This window comes from Neoarius graeffei, chromosome 3, assembly GCF_027579695.1.
Source record: "Neoarius graeffei isolate fNeoGra1 chromosome 3, fNeoGra1.pri, whole genome shotgun sequence".
Taxonomy (NCBI): domain Eukaryota; kingdom Metazoa; phylum Chordata; class Actinopteri; order Siluriformes; family Ariidae; genus Neoarius; species Neoarius graeffei.
The window spans coordinates 27,318,735-27,337,047 of NC_083571.1; the positions used below are offsets into that span (position 1 = coordinate 27,318,735).

At 49.1% G+C, this 18,313-nt stretch overlaps 10 non-coding genes across 10 annotated transcripts; all 10 read right to left on the reverse strand.

The window, feature by feature from the left end:
- Positions 1 to 1,235: 1,235 nt before the first annotated feature.
- Positions 1,236 to 1,308, reverse strand: trnak-uuu (transfer RNA lysine (anticodon UUU)). Its single transcript has one exon. It is a non-coding gene; the product is annotated as a tRNA-Lys (tRNA).
- A 1,531-nt stretch (positions 1,309 to 2,839) lies between these two features.
- On the reverse strand, positions 2,840 to 2,912 carry trnak-uuu (transfer RNA lysine (anticodon UUU)). The gene has a single exon. It is a non-coding gene; the product is annotated as a tRNA-Lys (tRNA).
- Positions 2,913 to 4,443: 1,531 nt separating this feature from the next.
- trnak-uuu (transfer RNA lysine (anticodon UUU)) lies at positions 4,444 to 4,516 on the reverse strand. The gene has a single exon. It is a non-coding gene; the product is annotated as a tRNA-Lys (tRNA).
- Positions 4,517 to 6,047: 1,531 nt separating this feature from the next.
- On the reverse strand, positions 6,048 to 6,120 carry trnak-uuu (transfer RNA lysine (anticodon UUU)). The gene has a single exon. It is a non-coding gene; the product is annotated as a tRNA-Lys (tRNA).
- A 1,531-nt stretch (positions 6,121 to 7,651) lies between these two features.
- trnak-uuu (transfer RNA lysine (anticodon UUU)) lies at positions 7,652 to 7,724 on the reverse strand. The gene has a single exon. It is a non-coding gene; the product is annotated as a tRNA-Lys (tRNA).
- A 1,531-nt stretch (positions 7,725 to 9,255) lies between these two features.
- On the reverse strand, positions 9,256 to 9,328 carry trnak-uuu (transfer RNA lysine (anticodon UUU)). Its single transcript has one exon. It is a non-coding gene; the product is annotated as a tRNA-Lys (tRNA).
- A 1,531-nt stretch (positions 9,329 to 10,859) lies between these two features.
- On the reverse strand, positions 10,860 to 10,932 carry trnak-uuu (transfer RNA lysine (anticodon UUU)). Its single transcript has one exon. It is a non-coding gene; the product is annotated as a tRNA-Lys (tRNA).
- A 1,531-nt stretch (positions 10,933 to 12,463) lies between these two features.
- trnak-uuu (transfer RNA lysine (anticodon UUU)) lies at positions 12,464 to 12,536 on the reverse strand. Its single transcript has one exon. It is a non-coding gene; the product is annotated as a tRNA-Lys (tRNA).
- Positions 12,537 to 14,067: 1,531 nt separating this feature from the next.
- On the reverse strand, positions 14,068 to 14,140 carry trnak-uuu (transfer RNA lysine (anticodon UUU)). The gene has a single exon. It is a non-coding gene; the product is annotated as a tRNA-Lys (tRNA).
- Positions 14,141 to 15,671: 1,531 nt separating this feature from the next.
- trnak-uuu (transfer RNA lysine (anticodon UUU)) lies at positions 15,672 to 15,744 on the reverse strand. Its single transcript has one exon. It is a non-coding gene; the product is annotated as a tRNA-Lys (tRNA).
- Positions 15,745 to 18,313: the final 2,569 nt, after the last annotated feature.

Below are 18,313 nucleotides of genomic sequence, written 5' to 3' on the forward strand. Positions count from 1 at the left end.
AAGTGCTTGTTTAACCTGTCAAACCGTACAGTTCACTCAAAGAAAGCTGAACCTTGTACCTATCTACTGAGCAGTGCAGGCTCTAAGGTGAGCACGGGACATGTGTTTTCTTTTACAACCTGAAGGATCTTGACCAGCGGCTCACTTGCACAATGCTACCAGCACGACTCTTCTTCATAGAGGTCTTGCCTTGGTTCCAGGAATGCCTTTCTTCTCCTGGTATTGGACTGGTTTGACACGCATCACCTGCTTGTCTTTTCGGGACAAGGAGACCAAACGACTAAAAAACAAGCCTATTCCTCTGACAAGGAGTGAACTGGCCATTGGAGCATCAGATTAAAACACTGATGCGCTCCTCAGTGAGCTTCCCAGGCTACGCTCTTAGGTTTCTTTAGCGGCCAACGCGTGTCAGAACCTCGGACGCTCATTTTCGACAGCTCCCTCTGATTAAGCGAACCCCCTGCTCATGCCACCTGGTCTTTGTCGCGTTCAAAAACGTCGCTGTTCATTGAACATGTAAAAGTTTGATGTGAGCCAAAACAAAGCTGACTCTCGGTCTTGTCACGTCGCGTGTCTCGCGCCTAAGTTGAGCATCACTTGTCCACACTTTGCACTCACACTCCGAGGTGAGAACTGCCATACCGTATGATCTTGGAAATATCGCTGACTATATTGGGAAGGGGAGTCCAGTCAGGCTGTGCTTTTGTATTGAGCTTGTGCTCGTCCTCTGGCAAAGCTTGAGTTCAGATTTCAGAGCGATGCCAACTCTGTGCCTTGGTGGTACGGTCTGCGCCAGCTCCGCTCAGACCTCGTGGCGCAAAGGTAGCGCGTCTGACTCCATATCAGAAGGCTGTTTCTTGAAATCACGTCGAGGTGACGCACCAACAGAATGTTGTTGGGCTTTTTGCACTGTCTAATGCAGAGACGTTCAGATGCACTCCAATCTCTACGATAACCATCCAGGATATTATTTTTTCAAGCTCATGCTAAAAGCCAAGATGGCTCCGCTAAGAGCTCTTTCACCAATTCGGCTGGCTGAAGAAAATGCCTCGAGGCGCCGCTTAGAGAACACGCGTATCAGGCGGCTGGTTGTGGAATGGTGTGCTAGCTTCAGAAGAATGGTACCGCATCGCAGTACGATTTAAAGTTGGATCACAGAAGGCTCCCGACCTCTGGTTGTTTTCAAATGCATTTTCAACCAGGTTTCTGCGAGAAGATGAACCTGTCGAAATAAGCGCCCGAACAGGGACTTGAACCCTGGACCCTCAGATTAAAAGTCTGATGCTCTACCGACTGAGCTATTCGGGCTCCCGGGTCAGCCTTCGGGAAAGAATCGGTCGGGCCCGTGGGCGCACACGTCCAACTGTTTCCGCTGAGAAAATTTGTCCTCCGCACTGGATCAGAGACCTTCTTGCGCCCGTCATAAGCTTTTTCCTGTAACTGACTCATGAAATGAACAGCAGGGTGCTTGTCCCCTATTTTTCGTTCAACAGCACTATCCAACGACAACAAGGTGTCATCTTGTCTCTACTTCACTCAGTAAAAGCATCCCTCAGCAGCTTTTCCTCTTGATTGGCTGTCGGCTGGCACAAATAATGTCAAAAAAGTGCTTGTTTAACCTGTCAAACCGTACAGTTCACTCAAAGAAAGCTGAACCTTGTACCTATCTACTGAGCAGTGCAGGCTCTAAGGTGAGCACGGGACATGTGTTTTCTTTTACAACCTGAAGGATCTTGACCAGCGGCTCACTTGCACAATGCTACCAGCACGACTCTTCTTCATAGAGGTCTTGCCTTGGTTCCAGGAATGCCTTTCTTCTCCTGGTATTGGACTGGTTTGACACGCATCACCTGCTTGTCTTTTCGGGACAAGGAGACCAAACGACTAAAAAACAAGCCTATTCCTCTGACAAGGAGTGAACTGGCCATTGGAGCATCAGATTAAAACACTGATGCGCTCCTCAGTGAGCTTCCCAGGCTACGCTCTTAGGTTTCTTTAGCGGCCAAAGCGTGTCAGAACCTCGGACGCTCATTTTCGACAGCTCCCTCTGATTAAGCGAACCCCCTGCTCATGCCACCTGGTCTTTGTCGCGTTCAAAAACGTCGCTGTTCATTGAACATGTAAAAGTTTGATGTGAGCCAAAACAAAGCTGACTCTCGGTCTTGTCACGTCGCGTGTCTCGCGCCTAAGTTGAGCATCACTTGTCCACACTTTGCACTCACACTCCGAGGTGAGAACTGCCATACCGTATGATCTTGGAAATATCGCTGACTATATTGGGAAGGGGAGTCCAGTCAGGCTGTGCTTTTGTATTGAGCTTGTGCTCGTCCTCTGGCAAAGCTTGAGTTCAGATTTCAGAGCGATGCCAACTCTGTGCCTTGGTGGTACGGTCTGCGCCAGCTCCGCTCAGACCTCGTGGCGCAAAGGTAGCGCGTCTGACTCCATATCAGAAGGCTGTTTCTTGAAATCACGTCGAGGTGACGCACCAACAGAATGTTGTTGGGCTTTTTGCACTGTCTAATGCAGAGACGTTCAGATGCACTCCAATCTCTACGATAACCATCCAGGATATTATTTTTTCAAGCTCATGCTAAAAGCCAAGATGGCTCCGCTAAGAGCTCTTTCACCAATTCGGCTGGCTGAAGAAAATGCCTCGAGGCGCCGCTTAGAGAACACGCGTATCAGGCGGCTGGTTGTGGAATGGTGTGCTAGCTTCAGAAGAATGGTACCGCATCGCAGTACGATTTAAAGTTGGATCACAGAAGGCTCCCGACCTCTGGTTGTTTTCAAATGCATTTTCAACCAGGTTTCTGCGAGAAGATGAACCTGTCGAAATAAGCGCCCGAACAGGGACTTGAACCCTGGACCCTCAGATTAAAAGTCTGATGCTCTACCGACTGAGCTATTCGGGCTCCCGGGTCAGCCTTCGGGAAAGAATCGGTCGGGCCCGTGGGCGCACACGTCCAACTGTTTCCGCTGAGAAAATTTGTCCTCCGCACTGGATCAGAGACCTTCTTGCGCCCGTCATAAGCTTTTTCCTGTAACTGACTCATGAAATGAACAGCAGGGTGCTTGTCCCCTAGTTTTCGTTCAACAGCACTATCCAACGACAACAAGGTGTCATCTTGTCTCTACTTCACTCAGTAAAAGCATCCCTCAGCAGCTTTTCCTCTTGATTGGCTGTCGGCTGGCAAAAATAATGTCAAAAAAGTGCTTGTTTAACCTGTCAAACCGTACAGTTCACTCAAAGAAAGCTGAACCTTGTACCTATCTACTGAGCAGTGCAGGCTCTAAGGTGAGCACGGGACATGTGTTTTCTTTTACAACCTGAAGGATCTTGACCAGCGGCTCACTTGCACAATGCTACCAGCACGACTCTTCTTCATAGAGGTCTTGCCTTGGTTCCAGGAATGCCTTTCTTCTCCTGGTATTGGACTGGTTTGACACGCATCACCTGCTTGTCTTTTCGGGACAAGGAGACCAAACGACTAAAAAACAAGCCTATTCCTCTGACAAGGAGTGAACTGGCCATTGGAGCATCAGATTAAAACACTGATGCGCTCCTCAGTGAGCTTCCCAGGCTACGCTCTTAGGTTTCTTTAGCGGCCAAAGCGTGTCAGAACCTCGGACGCTCATTTTCGACAGCTCCCTCTGATTAAGCGAACCCCCTGCTCATGCCACCTGGTCTTTGTCGCGTTCAAAAACGTCGCTGTTCATTGAACATGTAAAAGTTTGATGTGAGCCAAAACAAAGCTGACTCTCGGTCTTGTCACGTCGCGTGTCTCGCGCCTAAGTTGAGCATCACTTGTCCACACTTTGCACTCACACTCCGAGGTGAGAACTGCCATACCGTATGATCTTGGAAATATCGCTGACTATATTGGGAAGGGGAGTCCAGTCAGGCTGTGCTTTTGTATTGAGCTTGTGCTCGTCCTCTGGCAAAGCTTGAGTTCAGATTTCAGAGCGATGCCAACTCTGTGCCTTGGTGGTACGGTCTGCGCCAGCTCCGCTCAGACCTCGTGGCGCAAAGGTAGCGCGTCTGACTCCATATCAGAAGGCTGTTTCTTGAAATCACGTCGAGGTGACGCACCAACAGAATGTTGTTGGGCTTTTTGCACTGTCTAATGCAGAGACGTTCAGATGCACTCCAATCTCTACGATAACCATCCAGGATATTATTTTTTCAAGCTCATGCTAAAAGCCAAGATGGCTCCGCTAAGAGCTCTTTCACCAATTCGGCTGGCTGAAGAAAATGCCTCGAGGCGCCGCTTAGAGAACACGCGTATCAGGCGGCTGGTTGTGGAATGGTGTGCTAGCTTCAGAAGAATGGTACCGCATCGCAGTACGATTTAAAGTTGGATCACAGAAGGCTCCCGACCTCTGGTTGTTTTCAAATGCATTTTCAACCAGGTTTCTGCGAGAAGATGAACCTGTCGAAATAAGCGCCTGAACAGGGACTTGAACCCTGGACCCTCAGATTAAAAGTCTGATGCTCTACCGACTGAGCTATTCAGGCTCCCGGGTCAGCCTTCGGGAAAGAATCGGTCGGGCCCGTGGGCGCACACGTCCAACTGTTTCCGCTGAGAAAATTTGTCCTCCGCACTGGATCAGAGACCTTCTTGCGCCCGTCATAAGCTTTTTCCTGTAACTGACTCATGAAATGAACAGCAGGGTGCTTGTCCCCTATTTTTCGTTCAACAGCACTATCCAACGACAACAAGGTGTCATCTTGTCTCTACTTCACTCAGTAAAAGCATCCCTCAGCAGCTTTTCCTCTTGATTGGCTGTCGGCTGGCACAAATAATGTCAAAAAAGTGCTTGTTTAACCTGTCAAACCGTACAGTTCACTCAAAGAACGCTGAACCTTGTACCTATCTACTGAGCAGTGCAGGCTCTAAGGTGAGCACGGGACATGTGTTTTCTTTTACAACCTGAAGGATCTTGACCAGCGGCTCACTTGCACAATGCTACCAGCACGACTCTTCTTCATAGAGGTCTTGCCTTGGTTCCAGGAATGCCTTTCTTCTCCTGGTATTGGACTGGTTTGACACGCATCACCTGCTTGTCTTTTCGGGACAAGGAGACCAAACGACTAAAAAACAAGCCTATTCCTCTGACAAGGAGTGAACTGGCCATTGGAGCATCAGATTAAAACACTGATGCGCTCCTCAGTGAGCTTCCCAGGCTACGCTCTTAGGTTTCTTTAGCGGCCAAAGCGTGTCAGAACCTCGGACGCTCATTTTCGACAGCTCCCTCTGATTAAGCGAACCCCCTGCTCATGCCACCTGGTCTTTGTCGCGTTCAAAAACGTCGCTGTTCATTGAACATGTAAAAGTTTGATGTGAGCCAAAACAAAGCTGACTCTCGGTCTTGTCACGTCGCGTGTCTCGCGCCTAAGTTGAGCATCACTTGTCCACACTTTGCACTCACACTCCGAGGTGAGAACTGCCATACCGTATGATCTTGGAAATATCGCTGACTATATTGGGAAGGGGAGTCCAGTCAGGCTGTGCTTTTGTATTGAGCTTGTGCTCGTCCTCTGGCAAAGCTTGAGTTCAGATTTCAGAGCGATGCCAACTCTGTGCCTTGGTGGTACGGTCTGCGCCAGCTCCGCTCAGACCTCGTGGCGCAAAGGTAGCGCGTCTGACTCCATATCAGAAGGCTGTTTCTTGAAATCACGTCGAGGTGACGCACCAACAGAATGTTGTTGGGCTTTTTGCACTGTCTAATGCAGAGACGTTCAGATGCACTCCAATCTCTACGATAACCATCCAGGATATTATTTTTTCAAGCTCATGCTAAAAGCCAAGATGGCTCCGCTAAGAGCTCTTTCACCAATTCGGCTGGCTGAAGAAAATGCCTCGAGGCGCCGCTTAGAGAACACGCGTATCAGGCGGCTGGTTGTGGAATGGTGTGCTAGCTTCAGAAGGATGGTACCGCATCGCAGTACGATTTAAAGTTGGATCACAGAAGGCTCCCGACCTCTGGTTGTTTTCAAATGCATTTTCAACCAGGTTTCTGCGAGAAGATGAACCTGTCGAAATAAGCGCCCGAACAGGGACTTGAACCCTGGACCCTCAGATTAAAAGTCTGATGCTCTACCGACTGAGCTATTCGGGCTCCCGGGTCAGCCTTCGGGAAAGAATCGGTCGGGCCCGTGGGCGCACACGTCCAACTGTTTCCGCTGAGAAAATTTGTCCTCCGCACTGGATCAGAGACCTTCTTGCGCCCGTCATAAGCTTTTTCCTGTAACTGACTCATGAAATGAACAGCAGGGTGCTTGTCCCCTATTTTTCGTTCAACAGCACTATCCAACGACAACAAGGTGTCATCTTGTCTCTACTTCACTCAGTAAAAGCATCCCTCAGCAGCTTTTCCTCTTGATTGGCTGTCAGCTGGCACAAATAATGTCAAAAAAGTGCTTGTTTAACCTGTCAAACCGTACAGTTCACTCAAAGAACGCTGAACCTTGTACCTATCTACTGAGCAGTGCAGGCTCTAAGGTGAGCACGGGACATGTGTTTTCTTTTACAACCTGAAGGATCTTGACCAGCGGCTCACTTGCACAATGCTACCAGCACGACTCTTCTTCATAGAGGTCTTGCCTTGGTTCCAGGAATGCCTTTCTTCTCCTGGTATTGGACTGGTTTGACACGCATCACCTGCTTGTCTTTTTGGGACAAGGAGACCAAACGACTAAAAAACAAGCCTATTCCTCTGACAAGGAGTGAACTGGCCATTGGACCATAAGATTAAAACACTGATGCGCCCCTCAGTGAGCTTCCCAGGCTACGCTCTTAGGTTTCTTTAGCGGCCAAAGCGTGTCAGAACCTCGGACGCTCATTTTCGACAGCTCCCTCTGATTAAGCGAATCCCCTGCTCATGCCACCTGGTCTTTGTCGCGTTCAAAAACGTCGCTGTTCATTGAACATGTAAAAGTTTGATGTGAGCCAAAACAAAGCTGACTCTCGGTCTTGTCACGTCGCGTGTCTCGCGCCTAAGTTGAGCATCACTTGTCCACACTTTGCACTCACACTCCGAGGTGAGAACTGCCATACCGTATGATCTTGGAAATATCGCTGACTATATTGGGAAGGGGAGTCCAGTCAGGCTGTGCTTTTGTATTGAGCTTGTGCTCGTCCTCTGGCAAAGCTTGAGTTCAGATTTCAGAGCGATGCCAACTCTGTGCCTTGGTGGTACGGTCTGCGCCAGCTCCGCTCAGACCTCGTGGCGCAAAGGTAGCGCGTCTGACTCCATATCAGAAGGCTGTTTCTTGAAATCACGTCGAGGTGACGCACCAACAGAATGTTGTTGGGCTTTTTGCACTGTCTAATGCAGAGACGTTCAGATGCACTCCAATCTCTACGATAACCATCCAGGATATTATTTTTTCAAGCTCATGCTAAAAGCCAAGATGGCTCCGCTAAGAGCTCTTTCACCAATTCGGCTGGCTGAAGAAAATGCCTCGAGGCGCCGCTTAGAGAACACGCGTATCAGGCGGCTGGTTGTGGAATGGTGTGCTAGCTTCAGAAGGATGGTACCGCATCGCAGTACGATTTAAAGTTGGATCACAGAAGGCTCCCGACCTCTGGTTGTTTTCAAATGCATTTTCAACCAGGTTTCTGCGAGAAGATGAACCTGTCGAAATAAGCACCCGAACAGGGACTTGAACCCTGGACCCTCAGATTAAAAGTCTGATGCTCTACCGACTGAGCTATTCAGGCTCCCGGGTCAGCCTTCGGGAAAGAATCGGTCGGGCCCGTGGGCGCACACGTCCAACTGTTTCCGCTGAGAAAATTTGTCCTCCGCACTGGATCAGAGACCTTCTTGCGCCCGTCATAAGCTTTTTCCTGTAACTGACTCATGAAATGAACAGCAGGGTGCTTGACCCCTATTTTTCGTTCAACAGCACTATCCAACGACAACAAGGTGTCATCTTGTCTCTACTTCACTCAGTAAAAGCATCCCTCAGCAGCTTTTCCTCTTGATTGGCTGTCAGCTGGCACAAATAATGTCAAAAAAGTGCTTGTTTAACCTGTCAAACCGTACAGTTCACTCAAAGAACGCTGAACCTTGTACCTATCTACTGAGCAGTGCAGGCTCTAAGGTGAGCACGGGACATGTGTTTTCTTTTACAACCTGAAGGATCTTGACCAGCGGCTCACTTGCACAATGCTACCAGCACGACTCTTCTTCATAGAGGTCTTGCCTTGGTTCCAGGAATGCCTTTCTTCTCCTGGTATTGGACTGGTTTGACACGCATCACCTGCTTGTCTTTTTGGGACAAGGAGACCAAACGACTAAAAAACAAGCCTATTCCTCTGACAAGGAGTGAACTGGCCATTGGACCATAAGATTAAAACACTGATGCGCCCCTCAGTGAGCTTCCCAGGCTACGCTCTTAGGTTTCTTTAGCGGCCAAAGCGTGTCAGAACCTCGGACGCTCATTTTCGACAGCTCCCTCTGATTAAGCGAATCCCCTGCTCATGCCACCTGGTCTTTGTCGCGTTCAAAAACGTCGCTGTTCATTGAACATGTAAAAGTTTGATGTGAGCCAAAACAAAGCTGACTCTCGGTCTTGTCACGTCGCGTGTCTCGCGCCTAAGTTGAGCATCACTTGTCCACACTTTGCACTCACACTCCGAGGTGAGAACTGCCATACCGTATGATCTTGGAAATATCGCTGACTATATTGGGAAGGGGAGTCCAGTCAGGCTGTGCTTTTGTATTGAGCTTGTGCTCGTCCTCTGGCAAAGCTTGAGTTCAGATTTCAGAGCGATGCCAACTCTGTGCCTTGGTGGTACGGTCTGCGCCAGCTCCGCTCAGACCTCGTGGCGCAAAGGTAGCGCGTCTGACTCCATATCAGAAGGCTGTTTCTTGAAATCACGTCGAGGTGACGCACCAACAGAATGTTGTTGGGCTTTTTGCACTGTCTAATGCAGAGACGTTCAGATGCACTCCAATCTCTACGATAACCATCCAGGATATTATTTTTTCAAGCTCATGCTAAAAGCCAAGATGGCTCCGCTAAGAGCTCTTTCACCAATTCGGCTGGCTGAAGAAAATGCCTCGAGGCGCCGCTTAGAGAACACGCGTATCAGGCGGCTGGTTGTGGAATGGTGTGCTAGCTTCAGAAGGATGGTACCGCATCGCAGTACGATTTAAAGTTGGATCACAGAAGGCTCCCGACCTCTGGTTGTTTTCAAATGCATTTTCAACCAGGTTTCTGCGAGAAGATGAACCTGTCGAAATAAGCACCCGAACAGGGACTTGAACCCTGGACCCTCAGATTAAAAGTCTGATGCTCTACCGACTGAGCTATTCAGGCTCCCGGGTCAGCCTTCGGGAAAGAATCGGTCGGGCCCGTGGGCGCACACGTCCAACTGTTTCCGCTGAGAAAATTTGTCCTCCGCACTGGATCAGAGACCTTCTTGCGCCCGTCATAAGCTTTTTCCTGTAACTGACTCATGAAATGAACAGCAGGGTGCTTGACCCCTATTTTTCGTTCAACAGCACTATCCAACGACAACAAGGTGTCATCTTGTCTCTACTTCACTCAGTAAAAGCATCCCTCAGCAGCTTTTCCTCTTGATTGGCTGTCAGCTGGCACAAATAATGTCAAAAAAGTGCTTGTTTAACCTGTCAAACCGTACAGTTCACTCAAAGAACGCTGAACCTTGTACCTATCTACTGAGCAGTGCAGGCTCTAAGGTGAGCACGGGACATGTGTTTTCTTTTACAACCTGAAGGATCTTGACCAGCGGCTCACTTGCACAATGCTACCAGCACGACTCTTCTTCATAGAGGTCTTGCCTTGGTTCCAGGAATGCCTTTCTTCTCCTGGTATTGGACTGGTTTGACACGCATCACCTGCTTGTCTTTTTGGGACAAGGAGACCAAACGACTAAAAAACAAGCCTATTCCTCTGACAAGGAGTGAACTGGCCATTGGACCATAAGATTAAAACACTGATGCGCCCCTCAGTGAGCTTCCCAGGCTACGCTCTTAGGTTTCTTTAGCGGCCAAAGCGTGTCAGAACCTCGGACGCTCATTTTCGACAGCTCCCTCTGATTAAGCGAATCCCCTGCTCATGCCACCTGGTCTTTGTCGCGTTCAAAAACGTCGCTGTTCATTGAACATGTAAAAGTTTGATGTGAGCCAAAACAAAGCTGACTCTCGGTCTTGTCACGTCGCGTGTCTCGCGCCTAAGTTGAGCATCACTTGTCCACACTTTGCACTCACACTCCGAGGTGAGAACTGCCATACCGTATGATCTTGGAAATATCGCTGACTATATTGGGAAGGGGAGTCCAGTCAGGCTGTGCTTTTGTATTGAGCTTGTGCTCGTCCTCTGGCAAAGCTTGAGTTCAGATTTCAGAGCGATGCCAACTCTGTGCCTTGGTGGTACGGTCTGCGCCAGCTCCGCTCAGACCTCGTGGCGCAAAGGTAGCGCGTCTGACTCCATATCAGAAGGCTGTTTCTTGAAATCACGTCGAGGTGACGCACCAACAGAATGTTGTTGGGCTTTTTGCACTGTCTAATGCAGAGACGTTCAGATGCACTCCAATCTCTACGATAACCATCCAGGATATTATTTTTTCAAGCTCATGCTAAAAGCCAAGATGGCTCCGCTAAGAGCTCTTTCACCAATTCGGCTGGCTGAAGAAAATGCCTCGAGGCGCCGCTTAGAGAACACGCGTATCAGGCGGCTGGTTGTGGAATGGTGTGCTAGCTTCAGAAGGATGGTACCGCATCGCAGTACGATTTAAAGTTGGATCACAGAAGGCTCCCGACCTCTGGTTGTTTTCAAATGCATTTTCAACCAGGTTTCTGCGAGAAGATGAACCTGTCGAAATAAGCACCCGAACAGGGACTTGAACCCTGGACCCTCAGATTAAAAGTCTGATGCTCTACCGACTGAGCTATTCAGGCTCCCGGGTCAGCCTTCGGGAAAGAATCGGTCGGGCCCGTGGGCGCACACGTCCAACTGTTTCCGCTGAGAAAATTTGTCCTCCGCACTGGATCAGAGACCTTCTTGCGCCCGTCATAAGCTTTTTCCTGTAACTGACTCATGAAATGAACAGCAGGGTGCTTGACCCCTATTTTTCGTTCAACAGCACTATCCAACGACAACAAGGTGTCATCTTGTCTCTACTTCACTCAGTAAAAGCATCCCTCAGCAGCTTTTCCTCTTGATTGGCTGTCGGCTGGCACAAATAATGTCAAAAAAGTGCTTGTTTAACCTGTCAAACCGTACAGTTCACTCAAAGAACGCTGAACCTTGTACCTATCTACTGAGCAGTGCAGGCTCTAAGGTGAGCACGGGACATGTGTTTTCTTTTACAACCTGAAGGATCTTGACCAGCGGCTCACTTGCACAATGCTACCAGCACGACTCTTCTTCATAGAGGTCTTGCCTTGGTTCCAGGAATGCCTTTCTTCTCCTGGTATTGGACTGGTTTGACACGCATCACCTGCTTGTCTTTTTGGCACAAGGAGACCAAACGACTAAAAAACAAGCCTATTCCTCTGACAAGGAGTGAACTGGCCATTGGACCATAAGATTAAAACACTGATGCGCCCCTCAGTGAGCTTCCCAGGCTACGCTCTTAGGTTTCTTTAGCGGCCAAAGCGTGTCAGAACCTCGGACGCTCATTTTCGACAGCTCCCTCTGATTAAGCGAATCCCCTGCTCATGCCACCTGGTCTTTGTCGCGTTCAAAAACGTCGCTGTTCATTGAACATGTAAAAGTATGATGTGAGCCAAAACAAAGCTGACTCTCGGTCTTGTCACGTCGCGTGTCTCGCGCCTAAGTTGAGCATCACTTGTCCACACTTTGCACTCACACTCCGAGGTGAGAACTGCCATACCGTATGATCTTGGAAATATCGCTGACTATATTGGGAAGGGGAGTCCAGTCAGGCTGTGCTTTTGTATTGAGCTTGTGCTCGTCCTCTGGCAAAGCTTGAGTTCAGATTTCAGAGCGATGCCAACTCTGTGCCTTGGTGGTACGGTCTGCGCCAGCTCCGCTCAGACCTCGTGGCGCAAAGGTAGCGCGTCTGACTCCATATCAGAAGGCTGTTTCTTGAAATCACGTCGAGGTGACGCACCAACAGAATGTTGTTGGGCTTTTTGCACTGTCTAATGCAGAGACGTTCAGATGCACTCCAATCTCTACGATAACCATCCAGGATATTATTTTTTCAAGCTCATGCTAAAAGCCAAGATGGCTCCGCTAAGAGCTCTTTCACCAATTCGGCTGGCTGAAGAAAATGCCTCGAGGCGCCGCTTAGAGAACACGCGTATCAGGCGGCTGGTTGTGGAATGGTGTGCTAGCTTCAGAAGAATGGTACCGCATCGCAGTACGATTTAAAGTTGGATCACAGAAGGCTCCCGACCTCTGGTTGTTTTCAAATGCATTTTCAACCAGGTTTCTGCGAGAAGATGAACCTGTCGAAATAAGCACCCGAACAGGGACTTGAACCCTGGACCCTCAGATTAAAAGTCTGATGTTCTACCGACTGAGCTATTCGGGCTCCCGGGTCAGCCTTCGGGAAAGAATCGGTCGGGCCCGTGGGCGCACACGTCCAACTGTTTCCGCTGAGAAAATTTGTCCTCCGCACTGGATCAGAGACCTTCTTGCGCCCGTCATAAGCTTTTTCCTGTAACTGACTCATGAAATGAACAGCAGGGTGCTTGTCCCCTATTTTTCGTTCAACAGCACTATCCAACGACAACAAGGTGTCATCTTGTCTCTACTTCACTCAGTAAAAGCATCCCTCAGCAGCTTTTCCTCTTGATTGGCTGTCAGCTGGCACAAATAATGTCAAAAAAGTGCTTGTTTAACCTGTCAAACCGTACAGTTCACTCAAAGAACGCTGAACCTTGTACCTATCTACTGAGCAGTGCAGGCTCTAAGGTGAGCACGGGACATGTGTTTTCTTTTACAACCTGAAGGATCTTGACCAGCGGCTCACTTGCACAATGCTACCAGCACGACTCTTCTTCATAGAGGTCTTGCCTTGGTTCCAGGAATGCCTTTCTTCTCCTGGTATTGGACTGGTTTGACACGCATCACCTGCTTGTCTTTTTGGGACAAGGAGACCAAACGACTAAAAAACAAGCCTATTCCTCTGACAAGGAGTGAACTGGCCATTGGACCATAAGATTAAAACACTGATGCGCCCCTCAGTGAGCTTCCCAGGCTACGCTCTTAGGTTTCTTTAGCGGCCAAAGCGTGTCAGAACCTCGGACGCTCATTTTCGACAGCTCCCTCTGATTAAGCGAATCCCCTGCTCATGCCACCTGGTCTTTGTCGCGTTCAAAAACGTCGCTGTTCATTGAACATGTAAAAGTTTGATGTGAGCCAAAACAAAGCTGACTCTCGGTCTTGTCACGTCGCGTGTCTCGCGCCTAAGTTGAGCATCACTTGTCCACACTTTGCACTCACACTCCGAGGTGAGAACTGCCATACCGTATGATCTTGGAAATATCGCTGACTATATTGGGAAGGGGAGTCCAGTCAGGCTGTGCTTTTGTATTGAGCTTGTGCTCGTCCTCTGGCAAAGCTTGAGTTCAGATTTCAGAGCGATGCCAACTCTGTGCCTTGGTGGTACGGTCTGCGCCAGCTCCGCTCAGACCTCGTGGCGCAAAGGTAGCGCGTCTGACTCCATATCAGAAGGCTGTTTCTTGAAATCACGTCGAGGTGACGCACCAACAGAATGTTGTTGGGCTTTTTGCACTGTCTAATGCAGAGACGTTCAGATGCACTCCAATCTCTACGATAACCATCCAGGATATTATTTTTTCAAGCTCATGCTAAAAGCCAAGATGGCTCCGCTAAGAGCTCTTTCACCAATTCGGCTGGCTGAAGAAAATGCCTCGAGGCGCCGCTTAGAGAACACGCGTATCAGGCGGCTGGTTGTGGAATGGTGTGCTAGCTTCAGAAGGATGGTACCGCATCGCAGTACGATTTAAAGTTGGATCACAGAAGGCTCCCGACCTCTGGTTGTTTTCAAATGCATTTTCAACCAGGTTTCTGCGAGAAGATGAACCTGTCGAAATAAGCACCCGAACAGGGACTTGAACCCTGGACCCTCAGATTAAAAGTCTGATGCTCTACCGACTGAGCTATTCAGGCTCCCGGGTCAGCCTTCGGGAAAGAATCGGTCGGGCCCGTGGGCGCACACGTCCAACTGTTTCCGCTGAGAAAATTTGTCCTCCGCACTGGATCAGAGACCTTCTTGCGCCCGTCATAAGCTTTTTCCTGTAACTGACTCATGAAATGAACAGCAGGGTGCTTGTCCCCTATTTTTCGTTCAACAGCACTATCCAACGACAACAAGGTGTCATCTTGTCTCTACTTCACTCAGTAAAAGCATCCCTCAGCAGCTTTTCCTCTTGATTGGCCGTCGGCTGGCACAAATAATGTCAAAAAAGTGCTTGTTTAACCTGTCAAACCGTACAGTTCACTCAAAGAAAGCTGAACCTTGTACCTATCTACTGAGCAGTGCAGGCTCTAAGGTGAGCACGGGACATGTATTTTCTTTTACAACCTGAAGGATCTTGACCAGCGGCTCACTTGCACAATGCTACCAGCACGACTCTTCTTCATAGAGGTCTTGCCTTGGTTCCAGGAATGCCTTTCTTCTCCTGGTATTGGACTGGTTTGACACGCATCACCTGCTTGTCTTTTCGGGACAAGGAGACCAAACGACTAAAAAACAAGCCTATTCCTCTGACAAGGAGTGAACTGGCCATTGGACCATCAGATTAAAACACTGATGCGCCCCTCAGTGAGCTTCCCAGGCTACGCTCTTAGGTTTCTTTAGCGGCCAAAGCGTGTCAGAACCTCGGACGCTCATTTTCGACAGCTCCCTCTGATTAAGCGAATCCCCTGCTCATGCCACCTGGTCTTTGTCGCGTTCAAAAACGTCGCTGTTCATTGAACATGTAAAAGTATGATGTGAGCCAAAACAAAGCTGACTCTCGGTCTTGTCACGTCGCGTGTCTCGCGCCTAAGTTGAGCATCACTTGTCCACACTTTGCACTCACACTCCGAGGTGAGAACTGCCATACCGTATGATCTTGGAAATATCGCTGACTATATTGGGAAGGGGAGTCCAGTCAGGCTGTGCTTTTGTATTGAGCTTGTGCTCGTCCTCTGGCAAAGCTTGAGTTCAGATTTCAGAGCGATGCCAACTCTGTGCCTTGGTGGTACGGTCTGCGCCAGCTCCGCTCAGACCTCGTGGCGCAAAGGTAGCGCGTCTGACTCCATATCAGAAGGCTGTTTCTTGAAATCACGTCGAGGTGACGCACCAACAGAATGTTGTTGGGCTTTTTGCACTGTCTAATGCAGAGACGTTCAGATGCACTCCAATCTCTACGATAACCATCCAGGATATTATTTTTTCAAGCTCATGCTAAAAGCCAAGATGGCTCCGCTAAGAGCTCTTTCACCAATTCGGCTGGCTGAAGAAAATGCCTCGAGGCGCCGCTTAGAGAACACGCGTATCAGGCGGCTGGTTGTGGAATGGTGTGCTAGCTTCAGAAGGATGGTACCGCATCGCAGTACGATTTAAAGTTGGATCACAGAAGGCTCCCGACCTCTGGTTGTTTTCAAATGCATTTTCAACCAGGTTTCTGCGAGAAGATGAACCTGTCGAAATAAGCACCCGAACAGGGACTTGAACCCTGGACCCTCAGATTAAAAGTCTGATGCTCTACCGACTGAGCTATTCGGGCTCCCGGGTCAGCCTTCGGGAAAGAATCGGTCGGGCCCGTGGGCGCACACGTCCAACTGTTTCCGCTGAGAAAATTTGTCCTCCGCACTGGATCAGAGACCTTCTTGCGCCCGTCATAAGCTTTTTCCTGTAACTGACTCATGAAATGAACAGCAGGGTGCTTGTCCCCTATTTTTCGTTCAACAGCACTATCCAACGACAACAAGGTGTCATCTTGTCTCTACTTCACTCAGTAAAAGCATCCCTCAGCAGCTTTTCCTCTTGATTGGCTGTCAGCTGGCACAAATAATGTCAAAAAAGTGCTTGTTTAACCTGTCAAACCGTACAGTTCACTCAAAGAACGCTGAACCTTGTACCTATCTACTGAGCAGTGCAGGCTCTAAGGTGAGCACGGGACATGTGTTTTCTTTTACAACCTGAAGGATCTTGACCAGCGGCTCACTTGCACAATGCTACCAGCACGACTCTTCTTCATAGAGGTCTTGCCTTGGTTCCAGGAATGCCTTTCTTCTCCTGGTATTGGACTGGTTTGACACGCATCACCTGCTTGTCTTTTTGGGACAAGGAGACCAAACGACTAAAAAACAAGCCTATTCCTCTGACAAGGAGTGAACTGGCCATTGGACCATAAGATTAAAACACTGATGCGCCCCTCAGTGAGCTTCCCAGGCTACGCTCTTAGGTTTCTTTAGCGGCCAAAGCGTGTCAGAACCTCGGACGCTCATTTTCGACAGCTCCCTCTGATTAAGCGAATCCCCTGCTCATGCCACCTGGTCTTTGTCGCGTTCAAAAACGTCGCTGTTCATTGAACATGTAAAAGTATGATGTGAGCCAAAACAAAGCTGACTCTCGGTCTTGTCACGTCGCGTGTCTCGCGCCTAAGTTGAGCATCACTTGTCCACACTTTGCACTCACACTCCGAGGTGAGAACTGCCATACCGTATGATCTTGGAAATATCGCTGACTATATTGGGAAGGGGAGTCCAGTCAGGCTGTGCTTTTGTATTGAGCTTGTGCTCGTCCTCTGGCAAAGCTTGAGTTCAGATTTCAGAGCGATGCCAACTCTGTGCCTTGGTGGTACGGTCTGCGCCAGCTCCGCTCAGACCTCGTGGCGCAAAGGTAGCGCGTCTGACTCCATATCAGAAGGCTGTTTCTTGAAATCACGTCGAGGTGACGCACCAACAGAATGTTGTTGGGCTTTTTGCACTGTCTAATGCAGAGACGTTCAGATGCACTCCAATCTCTACGATAACCATCCAGGATATTATTTTTTCAAGCTCATGCTAAAAGCCAAGATGGCTCCGCTAAGAGCTCTTTCACCAATTCGGCTGGCTGAAGAAAATGCCTCGAGGCGCCGCTTAGAGAACACGCGTATCAGGCGGCTGGTTGTGGAATGGTGTGCTAGCTTCAGAAGGATGGTACCGCATCGCAGTACGATTTAAAGTTGGATCACAGAAGGCTCCCGACCTCTGGTTGTTTTCAAATGCATTTTCAACCAGGTTTCTGCGAGAAGATGAACCTGTCGAAATAAGCGCCCGAACAGGGACTTGAACCCTGGACCCTCAGATTTAAAGTCTGATGCTCTACCGACTGAGCTATTCAGGGTCCCAGGTCAACGAGAAAGAATCGGTCGGGCCCGTGGGCGCACACGTCCAACTGTTTCCGCTGAGAAAATTTGTCCTCCGCACTGGATCAGAGACCTTCTTGCGCCCGTCATAAGCTTTTTCCTGTAACTGACTCATGAAATGAACAGCAGGGTGCTTGTCCCCTATTTTTCGTTCAACAGCACTATCCAACGACAACAAGGTGTCATCTTGTCTCTACTTCACTCAGTAAAAGCATCCCTCAGCAGCTTTTCCTCTTGATTGGCTGTCAGCTGGCACAAATAATGTCAAAAAAGTGCTTGTTTAACCTGTCAAACCGTACAGTTCACTCAAAGAACGCTGAACCTTGTACCTATCTACTGAGCAGTGCAGGCTCTAAGGTGAGCACGGGACATGTGTTTTCTTTTACAACCTGAAGGATCTTGACCAGCGGCTCACTTGCACAATGCTACCAGCACGACTCTTCTTCATAGAGGTCTTGCCTTGGTTCCAGGAATGCCTTTCTTCTCCTGGTATTGGACTGGTTTGACACGCATCACCTGCTTGTCTTTTCGGGACAAGGAGACCAAACGACTAAAAAACAAGCCTATTCCTCTGACAAGGAGTGAACTGGCCATTGGACCATAAGATTAAAACACTGATGCGCCCCTCAGTGAGCTTCCCAGGCTACGCTCTTAGGTTTCTTTAGCGGCCAAAGCGTGTCAGAACCTCGGACGCTCATTTTCGACAGCTCCCTCTGATTAAGCGAACCCCCTGCTCATGCCACCTGGTCTTTGTCGCGTTCAAAAACGTCGCTGTTCATTGAACATGTAAAAGTTTGATGTGAGCCAAAACAAAGCTGACTCTCGGTCTTGTCACGTCGCGTGTCTCGCGCCTAAGTTGAGCATCACTTGTCCACACTTTGCACTCACACTCCGAGGTGAGAACTGCCATACCGTATGATCTTGGAAATATCGCTGACTATAT